Source organism: Saccopteryx leptura, unplaced genomic scaffold, assembly GCF_036850995.1.
Source record: "Saccopteryx leptura isolate mSacLep1 unplaced genomic scaffold, mSacLep1_pri_phased_curated manual_scaffold_17, whole genome shotgun sequence".
Lineage (NCBI taxonomy): Eukaryota > Metazoa > Chordata > Mammalia > Chiroptera > Emballonuridae > Saccopteryx > Saccopteryx leptura.
Window position 1 is genome coordinate 3,808,922 of NW_027095699.1, and position 17,455 is coordinate 3,826,376.

General features: G+C 45.0%; 1 pseudogene; it reads right to left on the reverse strand.

Moving 5' to 3' along the window:
- LOC136386857 (histone-lysine N-methyltransferase PRDM9-like) overlaps positions 1 to 16,335 on the reverse strand; it is a 962,510-nt pseudogene extending 946,175 nt beyond the window's left edge.
- Positions 16,336 to 17,455: the final 1,120 nt, after the last annotated feature.

Consider the following 17,455-nt stretch of genomic DNA (forward strand, 5'->3'; position numbering starts at 1 on the left):
ACATTTTGAAGCTCGCTGCTTGGACTTAGGGAGTCATGAGATGCCCTTTATAAAGTCCTGGCTGTGTTTGCAGTGTAAGCATCTGGTTCAGCTCCCGCATCTGTCATGCAGCAAGTGGGGTCTGTTGTTTTGCTCCATGTCTGAAGTTCAGTTATGGGGTCTTGGTTACAGATCAGGAGTCTGTCTCTAGGGTTTGTCATTGAATCTGTATTCTGCTGTGCACCTGGGGTCCCTTTGCATGTAGCCTCATATCCAAGTTTCCAGTGTGGGTCCCACGAGCAGCTCCAGTTCTAGGGCCTGATGTATGGACTCTGGTGTCCAAGTGCCGTGTCAGTTTCTAGCATTGGTGTTTCCTAGTCTCGGTTGGGTCTTTAGAACAATGTTTGGTGTTTGTTACCAAGTTCTCCTTTTTGGTTTGGGCATTGGTCCATTGCTCAGTTTAAGTCGTCTAGGGTCCCTGGGGTCCTGATTTTGTCTAAGGACTCTGGTGTCTGTTCAATAATAATTTTGGATGGGGAAAGAGCAAAGCGAATGGAAGATTCTATTCTATAAAACTCGGGATACCTGCTCCAGGGAGAAGCCTCAAGATTCCATTTAGTAAAATCTGATAGAAGGCTCCAATATTCATAGGCTTGATGGCACATTAGAGTACCAGTGGTAGTCAACCTGGTCCCTACTGTCCACTAGTGGGCATTCCAGCTTTCATGGTGGGCTGTAGCGGAGCAACCAAAGTATAAATAAAAAGATAGATTTAACTATAGTAAGTTGTTTTATAAAGATTCATTCTGCCAAACTTAGCGAAAATCCGACATAAAGTACTTGGTAAGTAATGATTATTATATGCTTTAACTTGCTGTAACTCTGCTTTATAAATTTTATAAAGTAAAGTTACTTCCCTACTCTATATGATAAATCACCATTACTGCGGAACCAGTGGACGGTTAGAAAATTTTACTACTAACAGAGATACAAAAGTGGGTGGTAGGTATAAAAAGGTTGACTACCCCTGGAGTAGTCCAGTGTGTTCTGAGATGTCCATCATCCCCTCAGCCCTCTGGTTCAGGTTTGGGAGGAGTTTCTCCAAGGCAGTGCTGGTCATGTGTTTTGGGGAAGTGAGAGGGAAATGGTTCCATTGTAGGAGAGGCACCATGAAAGGCAGAAATGGGCGGGAAACACTGTGAGGTGCAGAATTAGTTTGTTGATGGTTAAAGAAAAAAGACCATCTTTTCTAGGTGAAAAATAGAAACATGGTCTGAAGAGATATCTGGGGTTTTTACTTTGTTTTTCTTTCCTGTTTTTCCTGCTTTTCTGTTGAGAGAATGTACTAGGCATGTTGCAGGTCTATCACAGCTTTTTTCATTGAATTTTTACATTTTTACATTGATTTGAGAGAGAGAGGGAGAAGCATGAAATATTTTTTTCAATTAGTTCCATTTAGTTGTGTACAACTTGGTTACTTCTCTTAGGTGCTAAGACCTGTGACAAACCCACAACCATGCACCTAGCCATCTGGTCAGGGCAACATAGGTTTTTAAAAATTATTATCTTTCAGCCTTACCTGGCAGTGGTGCAGTGGATAGAGCATTGAACTGGGATGTGGAAAACCCAGGTTCAAGACTCCGAGGTCACCAGTTTGAGCCCACGGTCACTGGCTCGAGCAAGGGGTTACTGGGTCTGCTGAAGGCCCGTGGTCAAGGCATGTATGAGAAGGCAATAAATGAACAATTAAGGTGTTGAAATGCACAACAAAAAACTAATGATTGATGCTTGTCATCTCTCTGTTCCTGTCTGTCCCTATCTCTCTCTCTGACTCTCTGTCTCTGTAAAAAAAAAAAAAAGAAATAAATAAAAAAGACTCCAAGGTCACCAGCTTGAGCGTGGGCTCATCTGGTTTGAGCGAAAAAGCTCACCAGCTTGGACCCAAGGTCGCTGGCTTGAGCAAGTGGTTACTTGGTCTGCTGTAGCCCCATGGTCAAGGCACATATGAGAAAGCAATCAATGAACAACTAAAGTGCCACAACAAAAAACTGATGATTGATGCTTCTCATCTCTCTCTGTTCCTGTCTGTCTGTCCCTATCTATTCCTCTCTCTGACTCTCTCTCTCTGTCTCTGTAAAAAAAATAAAATTAAATTAAAAAAATTATCATCTTTCAGTTGATGAAATTGTTTTAGAATTTCAATTGCAATGTAAGTTACAGGTTATTTAAAATTGTACTTTATAAGTGTAAGTATAAGGACTTCCTGGTTTATCTGTTACTAATTATTTCAAGGTCATGAGAGGAGGAAATGGGTTATATAATTTCAAATCTTTGAAGTTTGTTGTCACTTGCTTTATATTGCAATATGGTCCCTTTTAAATGTGTCCTCAGTGTAAGTCTCTGCATCTTGTCCTGTGCATCTTGAGAACAACACCTTGGTTGTCGTCAGGAGGAACAAAGGTGGGTACAGTGCATTATCTGTCAGTGGTTGTATTGCAGGAATCAAAGGAGGACAAAAATGCCCAGACAACTTGATGAAGGAGGTAGGATTTATAAGGTCTACCAGAAAGTTCTGTCCATTTTTTGGAATAAAACAAAATACAAATTTTTCTTACCGTCAATAAACTTTATTAAATAATATAATTGCCATTATTATTAATGATTTCTTGCCAGCATGAGGGCAATTTGTATATCCCATTTTTGAAAAAGGTTTTATCTTTTGATGCGAAAAATTGAATCAGTGCTTGTTTGATATCTTCTTCATTTTTGAATTTTTTGCCCTTCAAAAAATTTTGTAAGGACAAAAACAAGTGATAGTCGGAGGATGCTAAGTCTGGGGAATATGGTGGATGCAACAGAATTTCCCAGCCTAGTTCTGCAATTTTTTGATGAGTCCCCAAAGCAGCATGTGGCCTGGCATTATCATGATGCAGTATGATGTTCTTCCTATTGAACATCACTGGCCTCTTTTCTTGGACTGCTGTCTTTAAATTATCCAGTTGCTGACAATACTTCTCTGAATTGAGCTTTTTGTTTGGTTTTAAAAGCTCATAATGTACTTGTCCTCGAATGTCCCACCATATACACAACATTCTCTTATTCAAAGTCAAATTTGGTTTAGAGGTGGAAGGGCTAGGTTTTCCGGGTTCACAATATGCCCTTTTCCTTACGATGTTTTCATAGGTAATCCACTTTTCATCCCCAGTTATCATTCGGTTCAAGAAGGGCTTGATTTTGTTCCGAGCAAGCAGAGATGTGTGTATGACGACTTGATCATCCAAATTCTTCTGATTTAATTTATGTGGTACCCATCTTGAGTATTTCCACACCAATCCTTTCCGAATATGGTCCGAAATGGTTTGCTGAGCTGAATTAAGCCTTTCTGCGATCTCTGATGTTGTCAGAAAAGGATCTTGCTCCAATATGGTCTTAACAACATCGTCATCGATCAAAGATGGTTGCCCAGACATGGCTTATCAGAAAGATCGAAATCACCTGTTTCAAATTTTTCAAACCATCTTCTGCATGTCCTATCAGAAACTGTACCTTCACCACTTTCAATAAATTCCTACATGCTTCTGTAGCATTTCTTCCTTGTTGAAATTCGTATCAAATACAGTGGCATAAATGAACTTTATCAGTAGCCATGGGTACACTATGGCTTCACACTTAAGACTAATATGAATCATCTTTGTTTTAGTTAATTTGCTACATCAGTATGTATACATTAAGTGATAAAAATAGAGAGGCACACATGCGCCAAATAAACGTGCTTATGTGTCAAACCTTTGATAGAAACAGACAGAACTTTCCGGTAGACCTTATATTTAGCTGGTGGAACAGTGTGACCCCCAAAGAGGCAACCAAATATGTGCTCCCCAAAGTTAGATTTCTTACATCTTATATACCTTTTATAGAATACAGTGTTTTCATGCAAGGGGCCCGTGATCCCTTTGTCTAGAGGTATATGTCACTCCCATAAATCCAGGATGGGAGGGTGAATTTAGGTGGAATCAGAGGATGCGTCGCTCTGTCGCAATCAGAGCCATTCTAGTGCCTGAGTCAGAGGCCATGGAGCCATCCCCAGCACCCTGGCCATCTTTGCTCCAATGGAGCCTTGGCTGTGGGAGGGGAAGAGAGAGACAGAGAGGAAGGAGAGGGGGAGGGGTGGAGAAGCAGATGGGCACTTCTGTGTGCCCTGGCTGGGAATCGAACCTGGGACTTCCGCACACCAGGCTGACGCTCTACCACTGAGCCTACCGGCCAGGGCCTCTTAACAGCTTTTGAGAAAAGAAAAGGGGGTTTTCAGATAAGTTCTATCTTCTTTGCTCTGTGTAGCAAGTGGCCCCAGGCACCCTTTCAGGGAACTATAGGAAGTACAGCTAGTGCTTGACTTACAACCACGATTGGTTTCGACAGACCGGTTGTAACACGCTTTGGTCGTAAGTTGAGTAGGCTATAAGTACAGTACTGTGAAATGATGTCATAAAAATCTTTAAGTCATATTTTATTATAATTTTTTTCATTATTGTTATAGATCATAATTTTCTTTGTTCATTTTATGCCATTTGTATCATCTCTACACCATTTTGTTTGTTTCTTTCCTTCTTGGCAGGCTGAGGTGTAGACAAAGACAATTTCCTCTTGGTAGACATCTTGGGAGTGGTTTGATGAAAAATATCCAATACAAAAAACACAAATTGCTGTACGAAGTCTTGGATAACAGTTGAAATGGTGCACGCGGAGATGGTAGTGCTACCAGAAGCTGGCCCGCACTGTCGTACACCCAGCTGGACAACGCTGCAGACGCGGGGCAGTCATCGCTCGTGATTGTGGTTGTAAAGTCGAATGGTCCTAAGTTGCACAGGTCATAAGTCGATCAATACCTGTACTTGATCTAGAACTGGCTGACTCAGTTACCCCTGCAGGCTCCCTTCCCTTGCATTCTTCTTGTTTTCCTCCTCAGGGAAGAGGGGGCCTGCCACTCCTTCCTCAGGTGATCCACTTACCTGCTTATGTTAAGTAAGTTTTCTTTCTACGGATTTTCTTTTTTAGTGGTAATCTATTGGTTCTGAAAGAGGTATTTTCTATCCCTAAATGAGAGTTGGATGAAACCCATGGTTATGTCCTGGATGGGTAGCTTAGTTAGTTAGAGTGTCATTCTGATACACCAAGGTTGTAGGCTCGATCCTCAGTCAGGGGACATCTAAGAATTAATGAATGCGTGAGAACATTGGTATTGTCATATTTGGAGTTTAGCAGTTCTAACAGATGTGAGTGCCATATTATAGTAGTCTGAATCTGCCATTTCCTAACGATATATCAGGCAGAGCTTATTTTTCCAAGGTTAGGTACTTGGTCTTGTCAAAATAAGAAACAAGAAAACTGGGAGTTTTTAAGGAGTTTATCTGAGCCAAAATGACTCCAAACGTTTGGAATAAAGATCTCCAATCCGGCAGACTGACAGTGTAGCAATTTCTATTTCAATTATTTATTTAAAATTTACTTCAGAGAGTGGAGGGAGATAGAGAGAGAGAGAAGGGGGAGGAGCAGAAAGCATCAAATTCCATATATGCCTTGATCAGGCGATTTCAGTCTTTTTATTTGTTTATTTCATTTTAGAGTGTGGAGAGAGAGAAGCAATCTTTTTGTGTGAGACAGAGAGAGGGATAGTGACAGACAGGAAGGGAGAGAGATGAAAAGCATCAATTCTTTGTTGGGGCACCTTAGTGGTTTATTGATTGCTTTCTCATGTACCTTGACCAGGAGGCTATAGCAGAATGAGTGACCCCTTGCTCAAGCCAGAAACCTTGGGCTTCAAGCCAGTGACCATGTGGTCATGTCTATGATTCCATGCTCAAGCCTGCAACCCCACACTCAAGCTGGTGAGCCTGTTCTCAAGGCAGAGACCTTGAGGTTTTGAACCTTGGCCCTCAGCATCCAAGTCCAATACTCTATGCACTGTACTACTACCTGGTCAGGAACCATTCCCATTTTATAGAAAAGACAGGCACAGAGAAGTTGAGAATCTTACCTTAGGTTGCACAGCTGGTGAGGGCAGAGCTGATATTCAAACCCACAATGGAATTATCTGGAGTCCATGTGGTGTACACCATGAAATTCTCACCCTTAAGGGGCAGTGAGGAGTGAGGAAGACCAGGTGCCCAGACAAAGTCAGGCACATGGGCATGCACACGCACATATTCCTCCCTGGCTTTCAGCTGATTCTACAGAGGTAAAAAAAAACAACAAAAACCAGGACAGGAGCCGAGAGAAGCCAAGGAAGGAGGGTGGTTAGCTTACTAGGAGAGAAGTCTCCACTTCCGGGGAGTCAAGGAAATGCCTTTCCCTGGTGAATCTGTCTCAAACCCCTCTCCCTGGGCAGTAACCTAAGTAGATTGACTCCAGACTTCCATGTTCCCAGGGGTTGAGTTTCTGTGCCTAACATTGTGAGTGCTCTCTGGCCCTCTGGGAACTCTTCTTTCAGTAATGGGGAGGAGGAAGTGAAGTATGTGGGACTCAAAGTTTTATGGAGATAATATTTATTAAGACCAGGAGGCCAAGAGACCATGGATATTGGTGTTGACATTCCCATAGCACTTAAGGAACTGTTTGTCTAGCTCATCTCTTGTCATGAAAGTGAAGAACTTGTTTAACCAGTTACTTCTGAACTAATTACAGTCTTGGGAGGGTAAGGGGTCAGTAGACTCATTCTGAAGTCCCCTCAGAGCTGGTGTATGACCTGTGTAACAGCTATGGCTGTGGAGATGCAATTTAATGCTAATGACCCAATCACTCTCCTTGCAAACAAAGGACTTCTCCCTGAGTGTGTCCTCTGGTGTCTGAGGAGAACTGACTTCCATGTAAACGCTCACTCACACTCCCTGCAAACATAGGGCTTCTCCCCTGAGTGTGTCACTGGTGTGTGAGGAGAGTTGACTTCACTCCCTGCAAACATAGGGCTTCTCCCCTGAGTGTGTCACTGGTGTGTGAGGAGAGATGACTTCACTGAAAAGCCTTGCTCACACTCTCTGCAAACATAGGGCTTCTCTCCTGAGTGTGTCCTCTGGTGTCTGAGGAGATGTGACTTCTGTGCAAAGCCTCAATCACACTCCCTGCAAACATAGGGCTTCTCCCCTGAGTGTGTCCTCTGGTGTCTGAGGAGAGTTGACTTCTGTATAAAGCCTCGCTCACACTCCCTGCAAACATAGGGCTTCTCCCCTGAGTGTGTCCTCTGGTGTGTGAGGAGATGTGACTTTTGTGTAAAGCCTCGCTCACACTCCCTGCAAACATAGGGCTTCTCCTCTGAGTGTGTCCTCTGGTGTCTGAGGAGAACTGACTTTTGTGTAAAGCCTCGCTCACACTCCCTGCAAACATAGGGCTTCTCTTTTGAGTGTGTTCTCTGGTGTGTGAGGAGATTTGACTTCCGTGCAAAGCCTCGCTCACACTCCCTGCAAACATATGATTTCTCCCCTGAATGTGTCCTCTGGTGTCTGAGGAGATCTGACTTTCGTGTAAAGCCTTGCTCACATGCTCTGAAAACATAGGGCTTCTCCCCTGAGTGTGTCCTCTGGTGTCTGAGGAGATCTGACCCATCATCAAAGCCTTGCCCACACTCTCCATACTTGACAGCTACAATTCTCGAAATTCCTACTCTCATAAACAGTTTTTCTGTATCCACTGAATTCACTTTCTGTCCTCTGCTTGGCGCTTCCTGCATCATTCTCTCTTGTTCTCCAGAGCTTCCCAAGTGTGTTTTGGGAGGTTTGAAAAAGGCCCTTGAAATCCTCCTTGGCCTGATCCTTTTAAGCAAATGTTTGGACATTTCTTTAAACTTTTGACCTTCAGCTTTGTCATCCCAGCTGTGTGTATCAGTATGTTGCTGCTGCTGATCTGGATCCTCTGGGCAGGGATCTTCTGATTGGAGGTGTTTTCTTGTAGATGTTCCTGGGAGAATATGAGAGGGGTGATTGCGTCCCACATGGTCACTGAGGAATTGCTGACTGGAGAAGGCCAAAGAGCAGGAGGGACATGGGTGTATCTCTGGCTGTGGTCCTGCTGAAAGAGAAAATTGTGGTCAGGACAGATGTTGACAAGGCTGCCTGGGCCATATATTTTGTTTAGACCTGTCCCATGAGTCATTCTTATGGGGTTGACAGTGTAATCTCTGTCTCCCACAAGGTGTTTCTTTACAGTCTGTTTTCTCTTTTCATTTTTATGTACTATGTCTTCTTTAGAAATCTGGAAAGCCCATATCAAGGGTCCTTTGTATGCATTACCAGATGAAGGACTTTCAAGTAGCATGAGGGGCTGTTTCACCCCTTGTGTGGGTGAAACAATGCTGACCTTTCCTATATACATGTAGCTTTTAACACAGTTATTTAGAAAGACCACTGACCCCAACTAGAATGTGCTTCCCTCATAGTTTCCCACAGATGATAAACTGAAAATATGTCCTTCCTCAAACTTCAATGAAAATCAAATATTCATACTTGATTTTATTCAGTATCAGCCCATTTCATATACAATGGGAAGTCCTGTTTCAAAGTATTTTTCCAATCATATTTTTTGAAAATTGATTGATCTTAGAGAGGCAAAGATAGAAGGAGGAAGATGAAGAGGATGACTTGGAAGAGGAGAGGGAGAGAAAAGAAGAAGTAGAAAGAGAGAGAGAGAGAGGCATTTATTCATTGTTCTACCTAGACATGCAGTCATTGGTCATTTCTCGTATGTGCCCCGACCCGGGCTGAACCTTGGCATTACAAAATGATGTTCTAACCCAGTGGTCCCAAAACTGCGGCTCTCTGAGGCCATTTATCCGGCCCCTGCCGCACTTCCGAAAGGGGCACCACCATCTCATTAGCCAAAAGCAGGCCCATAGTTCTCATTGAAATACTGGTCAGTTTGTTGATTTAAATTTACTTGTTCTTTATTTTAAATATTGTATTTGTTCCTGTTTTGTTTTCTTTTACTTTAAAATAAGATATGTGCAGTGTGAACAGGGATTTGTTCATAGTTTTTTTTATACTCCAGCCCTACAATGATCTGAGGGACAGTGAACTGGCCCCCTGTGTAAAAAGTTTGGGGACCCCTGCTCTACCTGACTTAGCTAACCAGCCAGAGCCCCCACCCTACTTTTTACATGCCTGCTGCCCATCCCTCTCCAGCTAACCCACCATCCTCTCTCACTTGGAGATGAAGTAATCTCAGAGAGGATTCCCCCCTGAAGTGTATTCTCTAAAAATTAACCATGCAGGCCCTGGCCGGTTGGCTCAGCGGTAGAGCGTCGGCCTGGCATGCGGGGGACCTGGGTTCGATTCCCGGCCAGGGCACATAGGAGAGGTGCCCATTTGCTTCTACACCCCCCCCTCCTTCCTCTCTGTCTCTCTCTTCCCCTCCCGCAGCCAAGGCTCCATTGGAGCAAAGATGGCCCGGGTGCTGGGGATGGCTCCTTGGCCTCTGCCCCAGGCGCTAGAGTGGCTCTGGTCGCAGCAGAGTGATGCCCTGGAGGGGCAGAGCATCGCCCCCTGGTGGGCAGAGCGTCGCCCCTGGTGGGCGTGCCGGGTGGATCCCGGTTGGGCACATGAGGGAGTCTGTCTGACTGTCTCTCCCCGTTTCCAGCTTCAGAAAAATACAAAAAAAAAAAAACTTAAAAAATTAACCATGCAAATCTTAGAGAATTAGCCACCCTATAGCCGAGAACAGCACCATTGTCCCACCTCACTCAGGAAGGTCCCCAGTGTCTCAGCTTGGATCACACCACTGCATTTCCAGGCTGCTGGGCATCTATCCAACGTCTGCTCTTACCTTGTATGCTAGACAAGGTGGCCCTAGAAAACAGGCCCTGGCCCGTTTTCCCAGTGGACAGAGTGTTGGCCGTCACGTGGACATTCCAGGTTTGATCCCCGGCCAGGGCACACATAAAGAGCGACTGCTTCTCTTCCCCTACCTCTGCCTGCTTCTCTCTCTCTTCCCCTCTCAGAACCAGGGGCTCCATTGGTTCGAGCATCAGCTCGATAGCTCAGTTGGTTCAAGTGTTGAACTCAGGAACTGAGTATAGCTCAGCCAGTCTGAGCATGGACCTCAGACTGGGATTGCTGGGTGGATCCTGGTCGGGGCACATGAAGTAATCTATCTCCCCTCCTCTCACTTAAAAAAATTAAATCAAAAATAAGAAATATAATGATTTTTCCTAAGAATCAAAGGCATATGAAATGATTTCTTAATTTATGAAGCATGTGATTCAAAATCTTGCTGACTTTAGAGTGTACCATGAACATTTCTAAGGTGAGTTCTCTCTTTTCTTTCCATTTTGAAGAATGGCTGTGTTCACCTCTAGCTGCTGAGAGCTCTCTCTTCCACTTGTTTCCACACTTGATTCCCAGCTTCTGGCCACACTCGTCACTGTACCCGACCAGCAGCTCAGAGTCTGGCCTGATGACCCGGCAGGTTCGGTAGAAAATCTGCTTGCAATACTGAAAGGCCACCAGGTTCTGCTCTTCATCATCCCGGGCACAGTTCACATACCTGGGATTGAGGCAGGTGAAAGAAAAGAAACCCACAGGCGATGAGTTCCTACTACCTCTCAGATCCATGTCCAGCTCTGTACCTGACACTTGGGCTCTGATGTCACCCACTCCCACAGTGCTCCTGGAGAACCTTCTGTTCAATGTCTGAGCCTGTCACAATGTCATATGACTTCTTATCTCCACATCCTTATGATGCTCATCCTGCCTAATACCATTTTCCAAAGCCAAGTCCAGATGTAACCTCCACCCTGATTGGCTATAAAACCTAGTGACCTCTAGCTTCTCCAATTAATTCAGTTCCTGTTTTATATCACAGAACTTGCTACTTGATGTTGGACTCTGTGTCTAGATTAGTTCACATTACTCAATAATCAGCCCAAGTTCATCTTTTCTTGAGAGGCCTTTCTCCATTCTCCTCACATTTTATTTAGGTAGCATTTGATGCCTTACCAGGTTCCCATAAAAACCTGGAGGTCTTCCTGCCCCACCGAATTAGAAGTGGGGATGCAGGCAGACAGACACACTCCCACATGTGCCTGACTGGGATCCACCTGGCATGCCCACTGGGGGCGATGCTCTGCCCATCTGAGGCATTGCTCCGCCTGCAACTGGAGCCATTCTGTTGCCTGAGGTGAAAGCCATGGAGCTGTCCTCAGTGCTGGGGCTTACTTTGCTCCAATGGAGCCTTGGCTGCGGGAGGGGAAGAGAGAGATAGAAATAAAGAAGAGGGGGAGGGGTGGAGAATGGATGAGCACTTCTCTATGCCTTGCCTGGGAATCAAACCCTGGACTTCCATGATCGGGCTGATGCTCTACCACTGAGCCAACTGACCAGGGCTTGGAGGTCTCTTTGTCTTAGCAAAATCATAAAGAACAATAATAGCTTATTCATATTCTGTAGCCTCTGATAAAAGAGCCCCTCAGGGAAGTGGCCCATGATCATTGCTCTGCAGGCTTCAGAACTCTAGTTAGAAGGTAGGCTGGGATAATTTGCTGCCCTCACAGTTTTAGGTATCCTGGCACTGTGCACTTCTCAAAAAATAGAAAAATTATAGTTAAACATTTCTAAAATCAATTGTTTCACTCTTTCTCCAATTAGTCCTCCATAAGAAGATGATCTCCATATGATCTATGTAATGAATACCTTCCTCTAAACTGAAATATAGGAAGGGCTTAAATAATGTTCATTACATTAATTAAAGTGTAATCCAGGTTATCAAAATTTTTTTCCAGTGCCTAAATTTTGCCCAGCATAGAGAATTATATTTTGAGGGCATATACTATATTTTTGTCTCCTTTTTCTGCTAAATACCTCTTGCTTTGACAGAGCACCAAATGGAGAAAAAAGAGGAACAAAGGATTGAGGGAGACCACTGAGGGAGGCATGATGAGAAGGAAAGATGTATGGGCCTGAGAGGGATAATTGTTCTCTGTGACTCCCAGAAACTTCTTGGCCTTACCTCATCCAGTTGGCCCAGGATTCATCCTTCTCATCCACATACCATGACAGTTTCTCCCTTTGGTGATCTGTGTTTTAGGAAGAAAATATAAAGGCTTTTTATAGATGTGGAGGTAATAGAAGAATTATTTTACTCTACTGTCAACAAAGCTCTTTCAGCTTGCATGCATTGCCACTCATGACCACATGATATTTTTCATTACTCATCACATCTGAGTTGACCTGTCCACTCAGGGCCGGGAGGAGGCATTCCTTTGTGTCTGTACCACTTTGCTCCCACTTAACCTGTGATCCTCAACAGGAGCTCCATTGTCTCTACACAGTCCACTCAGTACCCAGAGCTAACCATATTGTCTCCATCCATGTCCTAGTATGTAGAAAGACAGGTCCCACCAAGCCATGGGAGGGATGTGGGAAGCCACAAGACAGGAGAAGAGGTAAATACTTCTCACCTGCCAGGAGTATCCATTGTTGCCTGCCTCTTCATCTTCTGTGATCTGTCCCTTATAAGGGCCAAAATGTAGACCCACTGGCAGAGCAGATACCTCGTTCCACACTCCAAGACCAGCCTCAGGGATGCCCGATGGTCTGATTCTCAAACCAGGGGGCAGAGTGAGGGCTGCATGGTTCGGATGCCCCTTATCCACTGCACTGTCTTTTACAAATGTAGGGGGCCCATGCACATCACAACTGTCAATGAAGAAGTTCTGACACTTCTCACAATCTGGGGGTGAGAGTAACAGGGATTAGGGAAAGTGTACTGCATGTTCCTGGACATATAGAGTTTCAGAGAAAGCCCAGGCACTCACATCATTGAGCCTCAATTCTGCAGTGCAGGTCCCTAGAGCAGCGGTTCTCAACCTGGGGTCAGAAAATACATAATGCATATCAGGTATTTACATTCTGAATCATAACTGTAGCAAAATTACAGTTATGAAGTAGCCACTAAAATTGTTTGGGGTCACTGCAACATGAGGAACTGTATTGCGGGGTCATGGCATTAGAAAGGTTGAGAACCACTGCCCTAGGGGAATGGAATGCTCTAAGGGCCAAATGACCAGATGACATTATTGTATGAAGAGATAACATGCTTTGTGGGGGTCACTTACAGAGGTAGTCATCATCCTGGGGCTTGCTGACCTCTTGATACACATGGCCTTTTCTTTCTCGTAGGTTATAGATCTTTACTTCAGTCTCCTTTCTCCTGGTTCTAAGTTGGAGAAGAGTGAGTTTGGTGGAGTCTGCAGTGTTAGTCTCTATTTTGTCAGAACACACACAATCTCCTCCCATCAAATTATCACCTGTCATATATACTCTGGTATATTTATTTTTTGTCAACTATTGGCTCAGAGAGCCTCTATAATAGTAATCCTGTACACTGACTACAGATGGCCAATTCAATTTTTGTTTCTAGATCTTCCCATTATGAGGTATAACTTACCAACATTTAGTTATTCATAAAATATTTATTAAGGGCACAGTATATGTAAGGTATTGAGGAAAGGCCATGTATACAACACCAACAGCGTATGGTCACTATTATCAGAGATGTATTTATTGGACAACTTGTGTCAGTGCTTTTACATTGAATTTATGCCCTAGCCAGTGGCTCAGTGGATAGAGCGTTGGCCTAGTGTATGTTTCAGCTTTGGTTCCAATCAGGGTACTTAGGAGAAGTGACCATCTCCTTGTCTACCTCTCTCTCTCCCTTCTTTTTCTGCAGCCAATGACTCAATTGGTTCTAGCCTTGGCCCTGGGCATTGAGGACGGCTCAGTTAGCTGGAGCACATCATCCTGAGGTGCTAAGAAACAGCTCAGTACTCGAGAATTGGGGTTGCCGGGTAGATCCTGGTAAGGGTGCATATGGGAGTCAGCCTCACTATCTCCCCTCATCTTACCTAAAAAATAAATAAATACATACACAAATAAAATTGAATTGAATATTGTCAAAGAATATATGCACGTAAGGTATATTCACCTTACACATTAACATTCAAGAGCTCAGAAAATCTGTAAGATTTGCCCAAAGCTCCAGTGCTAAATTCACTCTCAGTTTAGTAGAGCTTAAATCCAGAACTATCCAAAGTTCACCCCACATACCTAGGCCATACTTATTAGCCTTTCTAGAGGACTGAGAGGAACTGAAATCTACAAATGACTCTCTCTTACCAATTTTCACCTAGAGTGTTTTCCAGAGGGTCTTACTTCTCCAGAATGGACTGTGATGCTGAGGACCCAGATTTGAAACCCCGAGGCTGCCAGCTTCAGTGCAGGCTAATCTGGCTTTTGTGCAGGCTCACCAGCTTGAGCACAGGGTTGCCGGCTTTAGTGTGGAATTATAAGCATGACCCCATGGTTGCTGGCCCAGTCCAAGGTAGCTGTCTTGAGCAAGGGGTCACTCACTCTGCTGTAGCCCCCCAGTCAAGGCACATATGAGAAAGCAATCAATGAACAACTAAGGAGCTGCAATGAAGAACTGATGCTTCTCATCTCTCTCTGTTTGAGCCAGTCTGTCCCTCCTTCTCTATCTCTCACTAAAATAAAAAAGAAAAAGGAAAAAATTGGCTATTTATGTCAAAAATATAGTAAAGGTCACTTAACTGGGCAGAAAATCCATTTCTTTAACATAATACTTTCTCCTTTCTGTCTTCTTTTTAAAAAAAAATTAAAAAAATTTGCCTAGCCTGTGATGGCACAGTGGATACAGCAGTGACCTTGAACACTAAAGTCACCAGTTTGTAACCCCAGGCTTGCCTGGTCAAGGCACATACAAGAAGCAACTACTACAAGTTGATGCTTTCTGCTCCTCTTTGCCTCCTCCTTCTTTCTTTCTCTCTCTCTCTCACTCTTCTCTCTGAAATCAATAAATTAAATATTTTTATTGACTTTAGAGAGAGAGGAGGGAAGAGAGTGAGAGAGAAACATTAATTTGTTGTTGCACTCATTTATGCAATTAGTAGTTGATTATTCTCTCTTTTTTCTTTTCTTTGTTTTTAGCTAGAGAGGCAGAAAGACAGGAAGGGAGAAGGATGATTAGCATCAACTTATAGCTGCAGCATCTTGGTTGTTCATTGATTGCTTTCTCATATGTGCCTTGACCAGGGGACTCTAGCTCAGCCAGTGACCTCTTGCTCAAACCTGAAACCTTGGGCTCAAGCCTGTGACCATGGGTCATGTCCACGATTTCATGCTCAAGCCAGCAACCCCACACTCAAGCTAGCTGGTGAACCCATCCTTAAGCCACAACCTTGGGGTTTGGAACTTGGGTCCTCATCATCCCAGGTTGATGCTCTATCCTCTGTGCTACCACCTGGTCAGGCTTCAGTGGTTGATTCTTATATGGGCCCTGACTGGACACCAAACCCACAACCTTGGTGTAGGGGGCCGACTCCCTAACAAATTATGCAACTTGGCCAGGGCTCCTTTCTGTCTTCTTGTTTCAGAATGGTCTTGTCTAGTCTAATGATACAGTGACCACCTTGCCTCCTTTCCTTATTATCCTTTCACCTTTACACATTTAACCATCCTTGCCCTTCCTTAATCATCAGAGTCTGGTCAGCACCAGTCTTGGGAACAGAGCCTCAGATCTGTAAACCACAGAAACCATTTGGGTCAAGTTAGAGATCACACCTGGACTTCAGCTGTGTTTCAGTGCTAGACCCATAAAAGCAGAAGGACCTTACTGACCACACCCTCATGAAACCAGACACACTGAAGAGATGGCTGACACAGGGCCTTATACAATGGTCCCTACCCTGGCCCACAACCCCAGCTGCCTTAATCACCATGATTCTTTCCTGTCTGCAATGTGGCCGGCGCTGCCCAGACAGCCCGGTTCTGAAGCACTGCTCACCTGCCAGACCTTCCTCCTCCTCTTGTGATGACAAGTGCTCTGAATGAGTTGTTTCTTAAGTGCTTTTATACTTTTATACTGTTCTTGCTCCATTAACACATCTATAAATACATGTAATTATTTACATATGGAAGCAGTGTAGCAAATCGCCCCTTAATGCACAAGGCACTGTTTGCATCTCGCTTGTTTGCTAAACGCAAGCTCTGTCCCTTGTTAGCTGTTGACACGCCGGGGACCTGACCCTGGGTGGGTTTCTAAAGGGCAGCACCGTGCCTGTGGCCCCTCACCTCACTGCCTCCGAGTCCATTCTTCATGCGAGTCCTCAGTGTCTTCCGCCGGGGGTCTGGTGGCGTGCCAGCGGTGAACCAGGAAAGCGGTCAGAAGTGCTCCGAGGCCTGGGGAGAAACAAAATCGTGGTCCGCAAAGCGAAGCGCTTGAAGGAGCAGCCCCGACACTCGGCCGCCCCCTGTGCCGCCCGCGGTTCCCGCCCGGTTCCCGCACCCCCATCCCCGCCGGGTTCCCGCGCCCCGTCACCTGTGTGCAGCAGCGCGTCCGGGTTCCTCTCCACGTTGCGGCATCGCGTCATTCCCTAGTCGCCCATGGTGGCCACTCCTCCCGGAAGAATTAGTCGCGGACATTCCTGCTTGCGCGGGGGTCTGGGGCAAGGGGGTGGGGGATGCGGCCACGTGACCCTGCGCAGTGGCCGTAGGAACCGCCCCTCGCCCGCTGGGTCCTGGCTGCCCCCACCCTGCCCCGCCCTTTGCGCCGCCCGCGGGCTCTTGTCCTCTCCGTGCTCCGACCGCCCCGCATGCTCAGCCCCGACATGCCTGCGTGGGAGACGGCGCTCAGGCTCACTGCTTGGCCCACGGGCGCGCATTCGCGTTGGAGCTTCCCAAGAGGGGATAGGTGGGGCCAGCCCCTGGAACGCAAGGACGGGCCAGGCCGGGGACTCCAGCCAAGTCAGTGACAACCCCCCCCCCTTGTCAAGCCAGCCACTTGGGCTTTAAGCCAGCGAACTTTGGGCTCAACCGAAGACCACTGGGTCATGTCTATGATCCCATGCTCAAACTAGTGAGTACGCACTCCCGCCGGATGAGCTTATTACATCTTCTTGTTGTTCAAGCGCTCTCTTGAGTTCCTCTATTCTACTCTCAAGTTTATTGAACATCGTGATGACTGTTTGCTTTGAGTTTGTTATCTGTTCTATTACTCATCTCCATTTCATTAGGATATTTCTCCGGAGTTTTTTTCTTGTTCCTTCATTTGGGGCAGTGGTAGTCAACCTGGTCCCTACCTCCCACTAGTGGGCGTTCCAGCTTTCCTGGTGGGCGGTAGTGGAGCAACCAAACGGTGCTGTGATGACATAGTTTTAAGTACAATATAGTAAGTTGTTTTATAAAGATTTATTCTGCCAAACTTAGCGAAAATCCAACATAAAGTACTTGGTAAGTAATTATTATTATATGCTTTAACTTGCTGTAACTCTGCTTTATACATTTCATAAAGTAAAGTACTTTCCTACTTTATAAATCACCATTACTGTGGAACCAGTGGGCAGTTAGAAAATTTTGCTACTAACAGAGATACAAAAGTGGGCAGTAGGTATAAAAAGATTGACTACTCCTGATTTGGGGGT